The 14,172-nt window shown below is 41.1% G+C and overlaps 1 protein-coding gene across 3 annotated transcripts in view; it reads left to right on the top strand.

The window, feature by feature from the left end:
* The first annotated feature begins 1,998 nt into the window (after positions 1 to 1,998).
* LOC111665446 (galactosylgalactosylxylosylprotein 3-beta-glucuronosyltransferase 1) overlaps positions 1,999 to 14,172 on the top strand; it is a 72,803-nt gene continuing 60,629 nt past the window's right edge. The window contains exon 1 of one of the 3 annotated variants that reach the window (XM_023420452.2): positions 1,999 to 2,572. The gene's annotated coding sequence lies outside the window, so the exon portion shown is untranslated. The remainder of the gene's footprint in view (positions 2,573 to 14,172) is intronic. The other 2 variants (XM_023420451.2, XM_023420454.2) reach the window with 2 other exon arrangements.

Raw genomic sequence — 14,172 nt, 5'->3', positions numbered from 1 at the left:
GGGGTAAACTGAGATTGAATACTCTGACATTCACCATTATGGGATAACAGCCTAGAAGAAATAGTTTGTCAGCAAAGAGTTTGATGCCACTCTCAGATCTGTGACGCTACAGCTAGCAGTCGCTTAGCTTAGCTTAGCACAAAGACTGGAAACGGCTAGCTGGGGTCTTTGCAAATGTAGCCAAATCTGAAATATTCCTTTAAGTCAACATGTCACCTGAATAGAAAGTTCATATTGTAGCTTTTTGTTGGTTGGTTGCTCTCTGTTGTTGAGACATTAACCACAATTTGTATTGAAAATCAGGTTTAGGCTAGTGTAAATTTGCATCCACTTTGATATGCTTAAACAAGATATAAAGACTGAATTATTTGCAATATAAACCTAAGTTGGATCCTTTTGAGTTTAAGAAGTTATTTACTGTTTCATAATTACAGCTGACATAAACACATACTACTTTTCAAAGAAAACACCCTGATCAAAAGTGATTTAGATGATTTGAAATGCTCCCTGACACTCAAATGGCCCCTTTTTCTTTTTTTTTTTCTTTTCTACCCATGATGAAGCCACCCTGGAACACTCATACTTTCCAGTAAATTGTTCTGTCGAACGCCCGTGTCACACACTCATGGTTTTTGATTCAGCACCTCAAGTCATGGGAGCCCAGGCCCGACTGACGGACTGGAGCTCAAAATACTGCATGACACTTTGCAGCGAAATGTGGCACACAGTCGCTAGATCATCTGAGGACTTTTCTTCAGGTTATCCAAGCTTACAAACACCACACACACAATTTAGTGATTTCAGTTCCCTCTTGGCGGGTTCCTGCTTTTTTCTTCTTTTTTTCATATAGCATAAGGGCAAAATGCAAAGTAGTCTGTGAGGTTTAGTATACCAGATATAATTAAAAACAAAAATGTGCAGAGGTGCCTGTGAGTTTATTCATTTCCATGCATGTGACATACTCAGAGCAAAATTATGTCGTCTTCTCTGTCTCTCCCCCGTGGTCTTGTTTTTCTGGTGTCATGTCCAGAATCTCGGTCCCTCGAGCTGGGCCACCTCCTCCTGTTCCAGCCCTCCTGGCTGAGCTCCTCGAGAGCTAGTGCTGGTCTCCAGACTCAGAGGAGGTGAGCTGGCTGTGGGTGATGTTTTTTTGATCCTCGCACCAGACACTGTCTCACCTCCACAAACAGACAGGCTCTTTATTCAGTGACGCCTGAAATTAGATGGTGCACTTTCTTTCTTTTTTTTTTTTTTTAAAGGTGGATGGAAATGCTGTGGTGGAATTGGCATCAGTGTAGTCTCTGCCAGTCACCGGAGTCGCATCTGGAGATATAAATGTCGTGGACTTTTCTATTATCCAGAACAAAATGACTCTTTCTCTGTGAATGCGAGATTTTGTTCATTCCACCCAATTTCCTCAATATGTTTCTGCATGTGTGCTATTGTGCAGTCAGTCGTGCATAAGGGGAAGCTTTATCTGTGACACAATTGCAGCTCTTCCAGAATTAATTCACCACTGCCAAAACCAGCATATGCTCATACAGTGGTCCTGCATACGTCCAAGCTGTTGTCTTTAAACGTCTTTATGTGGGATGAAGCATCTGTACAGTGAGGTCATGAGGGGAAAAAAAACATAGAAGGGTAAAGCTTGTACAGTATAACTGACTGTTCGGGAAACAGTCTTCTAATCTCTTCACCGGACTCTCACTCTTTTTTTCTTTCTTTCATTGACCACATTTTCTTCTTCAACACCTCTTCTCCATCTCCCTCCTCTCTCTCCTTCTATTCCCCTCTCCCACTCCCCGAGCAACACCCTCCCTCTCCTCCTCTCTCTCTCTCCCTCTCTCTCTCTCTCTCTCTCCATCCCCCTCTCTCCTTTCAGTGCTGCAGCCCACCCTGCTCTGAGCTTTAATGGTACATGCCATTAGAAAGCCCATCTCTGGAAGGGAGGAGGGGAGGGTGGTCTCAATCTCAGCTAAGAGGCTACTTTAGTCCCCCAACATAAGCACATTCACAGATGTCTCTGCACGCGTAGAGCTGTCTCACCCGTCACGACAGAGCAGCCTGCTTCTGTGTGAACCAACGAGCCGCGGACAGAGAGAAAAACAGAGAGGGGGCAGAGAGATACAAAGAGAGGTAGAGAGGGGAGGGAGGGATAGCAAGAGAAAGAGGAGGTGAAGAGAGCCACGGAGCAAAACACATACATCGCTTGCCACTCTGACGTCTCCCCTCATGCGTCTGTTTCAGCGTGTGTGAGCGCAAGAAGAGCAGAGAGGGACGGGAGGAAAATAAATCCTGGGAGCTTGTGTCCTCTCTTTGCTTTATATCCCCCTCTTCCTTTTTTTTCTTTTTTTCTTTTTTTTTTTATCTCCATCATCCAAGGCATGTCAGCTGGCACGGCAGAATAAAAGAAGGGGATGCTTTGAATGCTGCCTCTCTTTCGACAAGGGACAAGGAAGAGGAAGGGGGGACAACACACAGCAGGGACAAAAACAGGATTTCTAGAATGAATGGGAGTCCTTCTGCCGCATGCGCTGGGAATAGCAGTCTCACACTGAAGTCTCTGAATGAGGTAAAAATAATGATACCACTTTATTTTCCTTTTTTTTCTTTTTTTTTGCCCCTCTGTGCCTGATTGGCCGGCGGGGTCAGATCTAGATCTGAGAGGCACTTGAAAGCGTGCACATGAGCTTGACAGAGATGAGCCAATTTCCATGCTGATCAGGTTTGGAACAGCAGTGGGGAGATTGCCATCTTTGTCCCTGGGTTTGCTCGGTACAGCAGCACGGTGGAAGTGAGAGGGAAAATCTATGCATGTTGCATGCCGCAGAGAGGCAGTGTGAGCTGGGGGTAGGAGAAGAGTCAGTGTTTCTGATGAAGAGAATTGCTGATAATCCTCATGAGTGTTTGGGTGCTGGGAGAGCAGTAGGGCATGGAGAGATTTTCTCCTCACTGACCAGCAGAGCTGTTACTGCACAAGGTCCAATTAGATTCAACTGATACAAGAAAATTAAATTCACCTTTTTATAAACTATGGATTTGCTTTTGCACATTAAAATTCCTCTGAAAGAAATAAAATATATATGAAGATTTAAAAAAAAAAAAAAAAAAAAAAAGGTGGTTTGGGGGTGTAGAACAAAATGCTGTGCATGTTTTCTAAAGCAAAGTCTGACAGAGCACTTTCACTGGTGACCCTGGGGAGCCGTACACTACCTTCCAGACAGAAAATAACAACTTGTCCACAGAAGCGAACAAAAAAACGGGGCACTGGCTTGAGAAAATGGAAGTTTGAGTCGGAGTTAAGTGGGCTGTACGTTCTCATTTCTGACACCTACCTCCGGGAAACCCCTAGCTTCGTGAGAAGGAACGCGGTGGTGGTGGTAGTTTGCTCTCTTGACCAGCACAGGTGCACCAGCAACTTTGCTCCTTGATCCTGCAAAGAAAAAACTATCAGTATTCAATCCATATTCCACCACCGTCCACTACTGAGACCATGGTGTTGTATTTTGGCTGTTAAGACCGTTTATGTGTTTACGGCATAACTAGAAAAAGAGCAGGGTAAACTGTTCCAGTAGTGAGACGGGGGCAACAGAGGCAGCAGTCTTACAGTCTGAGCATGTGAAACGTGCATTGGCAATATTAATACTGCAGGGTTCAACACTTAATTATATGAATTTCTTTAGTTAAGCAGGGACTGTGAGTCGCCTCAGTGGAAAATCTTGCACATTGTGGTTAGGTTCCAAAGGTCTGGGCTTGAGTCCTAAGCTCTTATTTATGTGTCAAGACACATCAACCTGACTCTCCCTGGAAGTTCTGACTGGTCCAATCACAGCACGCTGACACCCTTCATGACATCAGGCATATGGACAAATATGTTTTCTCTCACACACATTCTCACAATCAAGCCACTGTGCCTGAGAAAAAAGAGCTTCGAAAAAGGAAGAGAACAGAGGCAATATTGTTCCTATCTTTTTTGTGTAATACCATTAAATAGCTGTTTGATACTTATATTCAGTGAGTGTTATAGTGCTGTGAGACTGTGTATTAATGTTATTTGGTGAAATGAAATCAAACCACAGGGCTGTGTGCCTATTAATCCACACTGGGAAATACAATAAAATACACAATGGTGTGTTTTTATTCCTCCATAGATGACTGACTTGACTGTTAGTGGTCCTCTCTCTTTCTTTTGAAACTTCCTCATCTGTTCCACGGTCTACATACATGATGGCGTCAACACCTGGCACCCGCTCCTCAGCCTATACAGTGTGCTCACATGCACTAAAGCCGTGTGTGTTCCCAGCTGTTTCTCACAAGGGTGTTAGCATGCGTCTGCAGCACTGCACTCCCTGACCATGTACATATTTAGTTTCTGCTTACTCTGGCAATGTCAGCAAATAGCATCCAGATCTCATTTATGGAGGGGGAGGCTTGTCATTTCATTCTGTGTTCATGATTGCCCCTCTCGCCTTGGCCATACATACAACACAAAGTGCTGAGGGGCCAGAAATACACACAACTAATGCAGCTGCAGTTCTGCCACTGTAAGTCATGAGTTACAGTGTGGAATAGAAGTATTGACACCATCTTACACAAGACATACTTCTATAACCATTAAAAATTAATTTTGGTTGGTCAAGCTGTGAATCCACAATTGTGTTTAGTTTATATGCTTAGCAGGTTGTATTGACTTCTCTTTATAGAGCTTTTTTTTTTTTTAATTTATTTTATTTAATCAATTCAGAATAGCCTGAACTTCCACTTTTCTGGAAGAATCTCTTGCTTCACAACAGCATATCATGAAGTCATAAAATGATTGACTGACATTTAGAAACACCATCAGTGACAGTAAGCATCCTTTATTGTGACGTTGTACCAAATATGACCTTTTTCCTCATCTAGAATACAAAATAGCATATACTTTACAGTAAAGGTCATCGTAATATACACATTATACAAGACAGGAAAACACCTTTACATTATCTTGTAGAAATGCATGTGTCCATATGTGGAGAACACATGTTTATCACTGGTGGCTCAGCCGCATTTCACACATCATTGCACAGTGTAATAATATGTATGGGACCTGTCAAGACGGAGGGATTAGACTTTGCACAAATGTTTTGAAAGCTATTGACAAGGCTTTCGAAGCAGAGGGCAGCATGTGGGTGCGTGTAAAGCATATGCACCTACACTGAGAGCTCACAGAGACAGATTTTTCAGCCCCACTCCGCTGGGCAAAATTCGTCTGTGTTTGATGTCTGTTGAGTGTGCTGTAGGTTGCTGAGATTCTCTACAGATTCAGTCATTACACTATCCAGCCTTATACAACAGAGGGGCAACGCAGCAGACATGAGAACGAATCATTGCCTTTATCACATATTTATAGAGTAGAGTATATGCTTAGGTGCATAGGGACATAAAACAGGAATACTTCTTACATTCACTTGTACATATACTGCACATAGACAAACATACTCACATCTTGCTCTTGTAAACATAGGTTTTTGAAAAGCACACTCAACATGAAGAGCCACATGAACAGGAAGCCAAATCCACTGCAGGAATGGGAATTCAGTAGCAGCCGTAGAGAAAACGCAGTCTACAGTCTGGATCTACTGCAAGAGTTGCATGTTGACTGCAGTCAAGTGTATGATCAAAGTGATGTGTGCTATAGTTTGCATGTATTACACACTAGCTGCTGCAAACACTCAAAATAAAATACCTGTTTGGAATTTGCATTTTTATGCCCCTGCTGGAGGCTTTATATTTTCCTGTTGTCTGTCCATCCCATTCCTGTGACTGATATCTCAGTAACGCCTTGAGGGAATTTCATTACATCTGCCACAAACGCTCTCTTGGACTCAAGGATGCATTGATTCGAATTTGGTTGTCACAGGTCAAAGGTCAAGGTCAGTGTGACCTCAGAAAATACAATATGCTTCATATGCTAATTATGACAAATACATGTAATAGCTTTTAATTAATTCCTGTGGAGTCTTCATTACATATGCTAAATGAGTCTGGACAGACATGGATGTAAACTTCAGCTTGACTGGTTGGCAGAGGCGTACAATTGCAAGACGGTAATTATAGTTGTGAAACACAGCACTTTTAAATACTATTTTTATATCAGCAATCAGTGGTTATTACTCACGCATGGTGAAGTATTCGCTGATTCATACTTGAAGAACAGGACATTGTATTCTGAACTGACTGAAAACATTGTTTTGAAACATAAAAAACAAAATCCATTTGCCATAAATGTACTGTAACTTGGTGAAGTTATCCTCCATCTCTGCCTTTGAAGACCTTTGCAGGGCCTGGATGTACTATTGTCTTTTTCACATGTTTCATTTTGTTCAGATGGTAAACATCAGAATCATAGGGAGAGAAGCAAGTTGTGCATTTATGCTGTGAGAAAAAAGGTTGTTTGTAACAACGGTGTTCGCTCTTTAGTCACTCTGTTTTGCGGTGTAAAAAGCTGATATCCAAATTGCGTGAAAATATATGATGATATGACTATGGTCCATGACAGTCCCACAGCCAGTGGCTTAAAACATACTGGACACGTGCCCTTTTTAATGAACAGCTTAGAGGCAAAGTTACAGCAAATGAAGACTAAGAGCAATCTGCTGGGCCTTGCAGCAATGCTGTTGTACCTCCGTGGATTACACTCCATGGGGCACTTAAAATCTGTCTGGCTGCCCATTAAGACAGCCACTATCCTGGCTTATTAATGTCCTGCAGAGGAATTAGAATAAACTGTGCTCCACAGACTCGTGCTGGCAGAGGCTCTCTGCCTTCTCTCCAGCAGCTTTTCTCCCTCCAGGGACAGCAGTTGTTTGCCTGAGGTACATCAGAGCAGCTTGGAGTGACCAGCAACACAGAATAATTAGATGTTCAATTCCTCCAAACTGCTTTAGCTGTTGAATTTATCCTGACTTGTTTCAGCAATTTCAGCAAAGGTTGACAAATATAATCACCGTGCAGGACATCACCACTCACTTCAATGGGGAAACAGGTTTGAAAACCGTGGATTATGAGAAGAAAGGGAGGAGGAGGAGGATGGGGAGGGGGATCCTGGAAGTAGTGAAGCAATGAGAGTCAGAATTAACTGCATGCAAACCAAAGGAGTGGCATGCTGGCATGCAATTAAAGCTGTGTTTTTTTTGTTTGTTTTTTTTTTAGAATAATTTTGTTTGCCATTTTACCCAACAGTGTGCTGTATTCCAGAAAGAACCTTTTTTAAGTGAATATCTGTCATGTTGTATCGATTATAATGACACTGACCAATCCCTTTTTATAATCCTGGTCAAACTGTAGGAGGAGTAGTTATAAAAAATCATTTACATTACGACTTTACATTGTTGTTCATGCCAAGAGTGGAGGCGCTTGGGTTTGATTGCTCTTTTTGTTGACACTGAACAAGTTGTTCTGAGTGTCAATAAGATGAACAGCATCATTTTCTGTTTCACAGGGATTTGCCGCTAAGGCTTGTAATGCTGTTTACTGGTTCAATCAGAAATCCAGCACGATTCAAATAAGTTTCCCCCTTTTCTTAATGAATTTTTTTTTTTTTTTTTTGGTTTAATCTCATTATGTGTATTTGTGGTTACCCACGGTCCCTGAGGGCAGCACTGTTGTGTTAGAAAAAAGAGGGTATTAGGGACAGCTGGCAGTGTGGTATCAGTTGTGTTCATATTCATCAGGCCTGCTAGAGATTAGGAGACGGAGCAGAGATGCTACTGGGGGCGTATAGCATGTGCAGTCACACAGCGTATACAGTGTATATACACACACACACACAGGCACAGACCCTGCCACACACACATACAGGCACACACAGTCTGCAGTATTTACAAGCACAAACATTAAGCCAAGCTCCTGACCCAGCCCTCCAGCTTTACCTCCCCCACTGTCAGACCATATTCAACCACACACAGTAACCACAAGTGGAGTGGAAATCAGTTCTTTTTTTCCTCTTTCTCGTCCATCTTCAGATTTTTATTTTTTATTTTTTTTAGTGTTACAATTACATAACATAAGAGAGCAAACAGGAAAAGCTCAGCTCTGTCCTCTATGACAAAATGAGCTTAACCTATAATCAGTGTGGTGGAGATGGCACAGCTTGTGTCTTTAGCGGCGTGTTTGTCCGGCTGCACTGAGCTAAGCGTGAAGCTATAGTATGTTCTGCCTAACAGTAGGTGTCTGAGGTCAGGAAGCAGAGAATCATTGTCCTGTCCACACAATGATGACATGACGTGACAGCGGCAGTGAAGGCTGTGTTAGTTAAAACAGAGTAACGCAGTATACTTAATAACATGAAGAATCTCTGCTAACAAATATGAATGATTTTGGCAGTAAATTTTCTATATCTTTTATGGTTTTTGTTTTTTGTTTTTTTTTTAGACTAAGCCAGTTTCTTCCAGGGATTGCTGCTGTAATTACTCACAGATTAGACAACAGCAATGGAAAACACACGGCACAAAAAAAAAAAAAAAAGTATTGGTTTTGAGGCACAAAAAAAGCTCTCTCAATCACCCTCTTGAGAAAATCCTGGAGGCTTTGTCGTAAATCCCTCAGCTGTAATGAGACCTAAGTGTCAGTCCACCTCTGTAGGGGGAAAGGATCACCTAATGAACATGCTGGGAGATTATGTCAGTTACATCTCAAAGATGGCCACTACATACTGGCGTTTAATGCACAGATATCTAAACACCCAGTTGCAACAGCAGCTCAAGTCATTGAAATCTGATAAATGAATAAATAACTGGACAAAACTCTCTCTCAGAATCTCTATAGTCTAAAAAGACCATATTGTAATTCTCCTAAGCAGTGAGCCTTACAGAAGGTGATACACACAAACAATAAAGACACAGATTGGCGTTTATAGACTGAAATCTCTCTAGCACCTAATAAAGCATATACTGATTGACACAATGGATTAGTAAAAGCTAGGAGTGAAGTGGACATCATAGGGACTTATTAAGAACATTTCTTTATTGCTTTAGCCTTTTTGACATTTTTTTCTAGTTCAAACCTATTTGATCCATGAATATCCTGAAGTAACCAGACCTGTGATTGATTATACAGTAAACAATAGCATCAAGGTGAACATTACTGGATTGTGTAATGCACAGTGCAACAGAAGGCTGCTACAGTCATTTTTAGACAAAAGTGACGCGTCCGCTAACATCTTTCTCTCAGTCGTCTTTGGTCCTACTCACCTTTTCATCTGCTGTAGGAGGACTCCATGCTGTTTTCAAGCTGCGCCTGCTTATGTTGGAAATTTATTCTACTTATTTGGCCACAGTGATCGAGAACTTGCACAGGAACTTTCTATACTGACGGATATTTCACCTTTGCTTACCCTCAGTTGCAGAGCCCTACAGCAGCACAGGCCCGTTGTTGCTGTATAGAGCTGCATTTTGTGTTCATGATGTATTGTGTAGATGTTGAGATTTGAGAGCAATGCAATCTACTAAAAGACACCTTTCATTACTAAGCCAGGCCTTGATTTGTTTCAGTGTCATTTCTGTTGATCTTGACAAGAGGACCTATTTTGGTGTTATTAAAAAATATGACCTTTGTCAGTGGGATATAATTTAGATCTCTAGGCTGGATGGGAATGCTTGGCTAGCTATTTATGATTTGAAAGTTGGATTATTGAGATGCTGAGTAGGGTCCACCATATTCCTCTTGAAAGGTCAAATGCTGATTGCTACAAAACCTCGTAAATTGTAAGAGGGATAAGAGAGGTAATAGCACATCCTTGACTTACACCCCCTTTGATGGTGGGAAAGGGTTGGAGAGAGTTTTGTCATTGTATTACAGGCAAAACCATCTAATTTTGTTAAAATTGGTTTAAGCGCAATCTAGTGCAAACTTGAGGCTCAAGCGCACATGGCTGTAATACACTTCTTCTCATGATTTGAACATCTATTACTTTGACTGAATGACCTGTTGAGGATGTTCATTAGATTTAAGTAGTTTATAGTAGAGTGATCCAAACACAACTGAGCACCTTCCTCTGCATCTCGGCGTTATGTAACTGCAAGTCTGGAACTCTGCAAACAGCTGATGATTCAATCCAGTTCAATTCAATTTATTTATATAGCGCCAAATCATAACATGCATTATCTCAAGGCCTGTCTCTTATACACATCTCTTTCTTTATATAGCGCCAAATCATAACATGCATTATCTCAAGGCCTGTCTCTTATACACATCTCTTTCTTTATATAGCGCCAAATCATAACATGCATTATCTCAAGGCCTGTCTCTTATACACATCTCTTTCTTTATATAGCGCCAAATCATAACATGCATTATCTCAAGGCCTGTCTCTTATACACATCTCTTTCTTTATATAGCGCCAAATCATAACATGCATTATCTCAAGGCACTTTACCTGTCTCTTATACACATCTGGTATGTACTGTTGTATTCAAGCACTCTTGGACTGGTTGTTACAATCGTAATAATAATAACAGTGATACTTAAAGGTAAGAGTGTTATTAAAATCAGAGCATCACCAATTAATAGTAATAATAAAATTAATATTGACATTGATGAGTGTGTGTGTGTGTGGGGGGGGGTGTGGGGGGGCATATCCGGATCCTGCAGCTCCAGAGTCAGAGGGAATGAGGACAGGGAGAGAGAGGAACTGGAGAGAGACGACATAAAGTTAATGACATGCAGTAGTGTGATATAAATGCATGGTGAGAGAGAAAGAGAGAAGTGCTCAGTGCATCATGGGAGTTCCCCCAGTAGCCTTAGCCTACAGCAGCATAAATAAGGGATGGTTCAGGGCTCACCTGAGCCAGCTCTAACTATAAGCTTTATCAGACAGGAAAGTTTTCAGCCTAATCTTAAATGTAGAGAGGGTGTCTGCCTCCCGAACCCAATCTGGGAGCTGGTATCACAGGAGAGGAGCCTGATAGCTGAAGGCTCTGCCTCCAATTCTACTCTTGGAAACTCTGGGGACTACGAGTAGGCCTGTATTTTGAGAGTGAAGTGTTCTATATGATGGAGCTTGGTCATTAAGGGCTTTGTATGTAAGGGAAAGGATTTTGAATTATTTTCTGGATTGTACAGCGAGCCAATGCAGAGAAGCTATTATGGGAGAAATATGATCTTTTTTCCTAGTTCCTGTCAGTGCTCAGCCTCAATGGGAGGCTTATCATAGTTATTGGTACATCCTGACAATAAGGACTAGTTTTTCAGCATCCTTTTGTAATTTTCACAATATTCATATCATTAAGACATGCCTGAAGTCTGGCCACCTGATTAGTTTCATCTGGCTTCATAGATTAATACAGCAGGATGTCATGGTTCCTGAAAACATTGCCTACAGCGATACAGTATATACTGTGGGGTGAAAAGTATCAGTTATAGCACGAAGCCCTGTGTGCATAGAAGAGTCATTCTTAACGAACTGGAATCTATCGAATAGATATGACTTGAACCAGCTTTCCAATGACATGTTCCAGTTTCTGTAATAAAATCTTGTCCTCAACGGTGTCAAATGGAGAACTTAGATCTAGCAGGACAAGTGTAAGTGTATTGCCAGTGTTAGTGTGTTATGGTTTCCATTTTCTAAATGATTTTTTAGTTCTGAGACCAATCTGATTTACTAATCTACCCCACGAAAACACTATTAAAACCATGAATTTTTTTTCTTATTTCATCCGTAGATGCTGAATATGCTAAAATCATTTTCTGCCATGGTGCAATCATCCTCATTACACAGTATGAAATAGGATTGGCACAGGGAGGGCTGTCTGGTTCTCTTCTATTTGGAGTTACTAGAGGTAATGTAGGCAGCAGTTGTGACTGTTTTGACTGAGTGAGATGGATAAACACTCATTTGCAGCAGGGAATTACTCTAGATTAAATATTAATATGCGTTTTTCCCTCTGTGTTATATTTACATTTGCAGACCAACAAAACCAACACAGAAAAGACTCAAATAAGAGGGAAATGTGTCAAAGCAGGCAGAGGAATTTATTTATATTCCACTTCACCGTCATACCAGGTCATGTTTAGTATTTCTAAACATCCAACTTCTCAGCGCTAGAAATTGTTCTTGTTGTCTTTCGGCTGCTCCTGTTAAGGGTTTCCACAGTAGAACACCACCCACATAGTTGATTTTGGCATACATTTTTACACCAGATGCCTCTCCTTACGCAACCCTGGGTTCGAGGAGCCCAAGATCGAACGGCTAACCTGCTCTACCACCCACATCCCCCTTTGTTAATTCCTGAAATTAGTGAAATTAATTGTGTGGAAGTTTAAGACTTTAAAGTGAGTGACTGACAGGGGGGAGTAGGTAGAAGAATTGGATATGCAAAAGAAGCCTCAGCATTTCTGCAGTTCTTAGCTGCCAAACAGTGTCATGCTGAGGAGTGAGAGATGACAGGTCTTAGTTAGCCTGTTGTTCTTGTCGTTGCTTGCATGACATTTCATGTGCAGTACGTGCCAATTACCTCTCACACGCATTGCTGCATCACCAAATCACACTGACAATGCAGCCAAAGTGTCCCTGGTTCCCTCATGAACGCTGAGAAGTTGTAACTAATATGTCGTTAAAATATGGGTTGAAACCAGTACAGTCAGTTCTGCTTTACCAGGGTTTCTACTGACAAAAAATACTGTATAGTCTCTCTAGAGAAAGGGAAAACCCCTCTGATGTGGCTTGCTGTGTGTGGCTGTCAGGAATCCAGCTAATTGTCAAAATGGATTTAATGTCAAAAGTTTTAAAGGACAAGGTGACCTGTTAGAGCATCTACCGTGCACATTTATCGCCTTTCTGCTTTGGGCTCTAATTAATAGCTTTATAAGAGCAGTGAGCAGGAAGCCTGACCTTGCACCAGCATTAATTTGTTAAGCTCCTCGGCTATAAAAAATAATTACCGTGAACAAACTGTTAAAATACAGATAGAAAATAACGAGCTTAAACTGTTCATGCTCATAATCATTTTCGTAATCATTTCATAAGTGATGTATCTGTGAAGCAAAGACGATTAGCAAGTTATGAAGAAGGTGGACTCTAATGATAGTGATTTTTTTTAAGGTCTATTGATATGTTCATTTTGATTCCACAAGCACTGACACTGACAGACACAGAAACACTTGCAGAAGCTCACCCTCATTCTTCTATGCTTAATGCTAACCAGCAGGTTTGATATGCAGTTTACATATGTAGTCCTGAGGGCTGCAGCATGATGCCCCTCAGGCTACAGCTATTGAGCCTGTCTTTGCCATGGCAATGAATATTATCACTTTGAGAATATGCAGGAATTGTGCATTCGTTTTATGCATTGTGTAGTTTGTATCAACTGGACATTAGTGCTGCCTCATATGATGTTCTTTATGTTCAAAATCAATATGTGGTATGGGGTTGCTTCTTGAAGCATTGTCATACTGCTTCTGGATGACCATTAAAAATGACCTACATGGACTCTGATGCTGTGAAATGTTAGTTTAGCCTAAAGCATCTTATGGTGCAAAAATATTCAAGTCATTAATAAAAATAAAATTACCAGACTGACCAGCCAGACAGCAATGAAAGGCAACTATTAGTTCTTATTTAAAACCAGACATTTGAATTGACACCAGTAATAGAATCTAGTCCAATAATTGTGGACTGAAGCTCTCAACCATTTGAGTACTCCCACAAAATTCTTCAGAAATCACTGACCAGATCAATTGAACAAACTTGGAGGATACGTGTCACTGTTGAAGTGCAGCATTATCAGACTTGTACTGATCCAACCCAAGATCAGTGCATTTCAGGTCAAAATACAATGACATATCTATTAGCTACTGTGTGTTTCAAGCATAGTAATTTCTCTGTTAGGTGATTTTTCTAATGGTCCGTCTAGTTTTGTATTTAACACATCAACAGAACAGTGCACCGAGGGACCGATCTCTTATCAAAACTTCAGTACAGTTTGAGAGGATTCAGTGAGAATGTATGAGTATTGTAGTCATTTTGTTCCCATGATAGATGACAGAAAGACAGAGCAAAAGTATGTTGCCGGAGACACTTATTCCAAATTACTACTGTGAGATGTTGCTGAGTAGATAAAGTGGTAGTTCCATTAAATGCCATCTAGGTATCCCCGACGGCGTAATAATTATTTGTGCTGCTGGTGATGCAGCTGT

This window comes from Seriola lalandi, unplaced genomic scaffold, assembly GCF_002814215.2.
Source record: "Seriola lalandi dorsalis isolate HSWRI2012SDOR001 ecotype SW California unplaced genomic scaffold, Sedor1 jcf7180002054642, whole genome shotgun sequence".
Taxonomy (NCBI): Eukaryota; Metazoa; Chordata; class Actinopteri; order Carangiformes; family Carangidae; genus Seriola; species Seriola lalandi.
The sequence above is the reverse complement of the archived record's forward strand: the minus strand, read 5'-3'. Positions and strand labels throughout refer to the sequence as shown.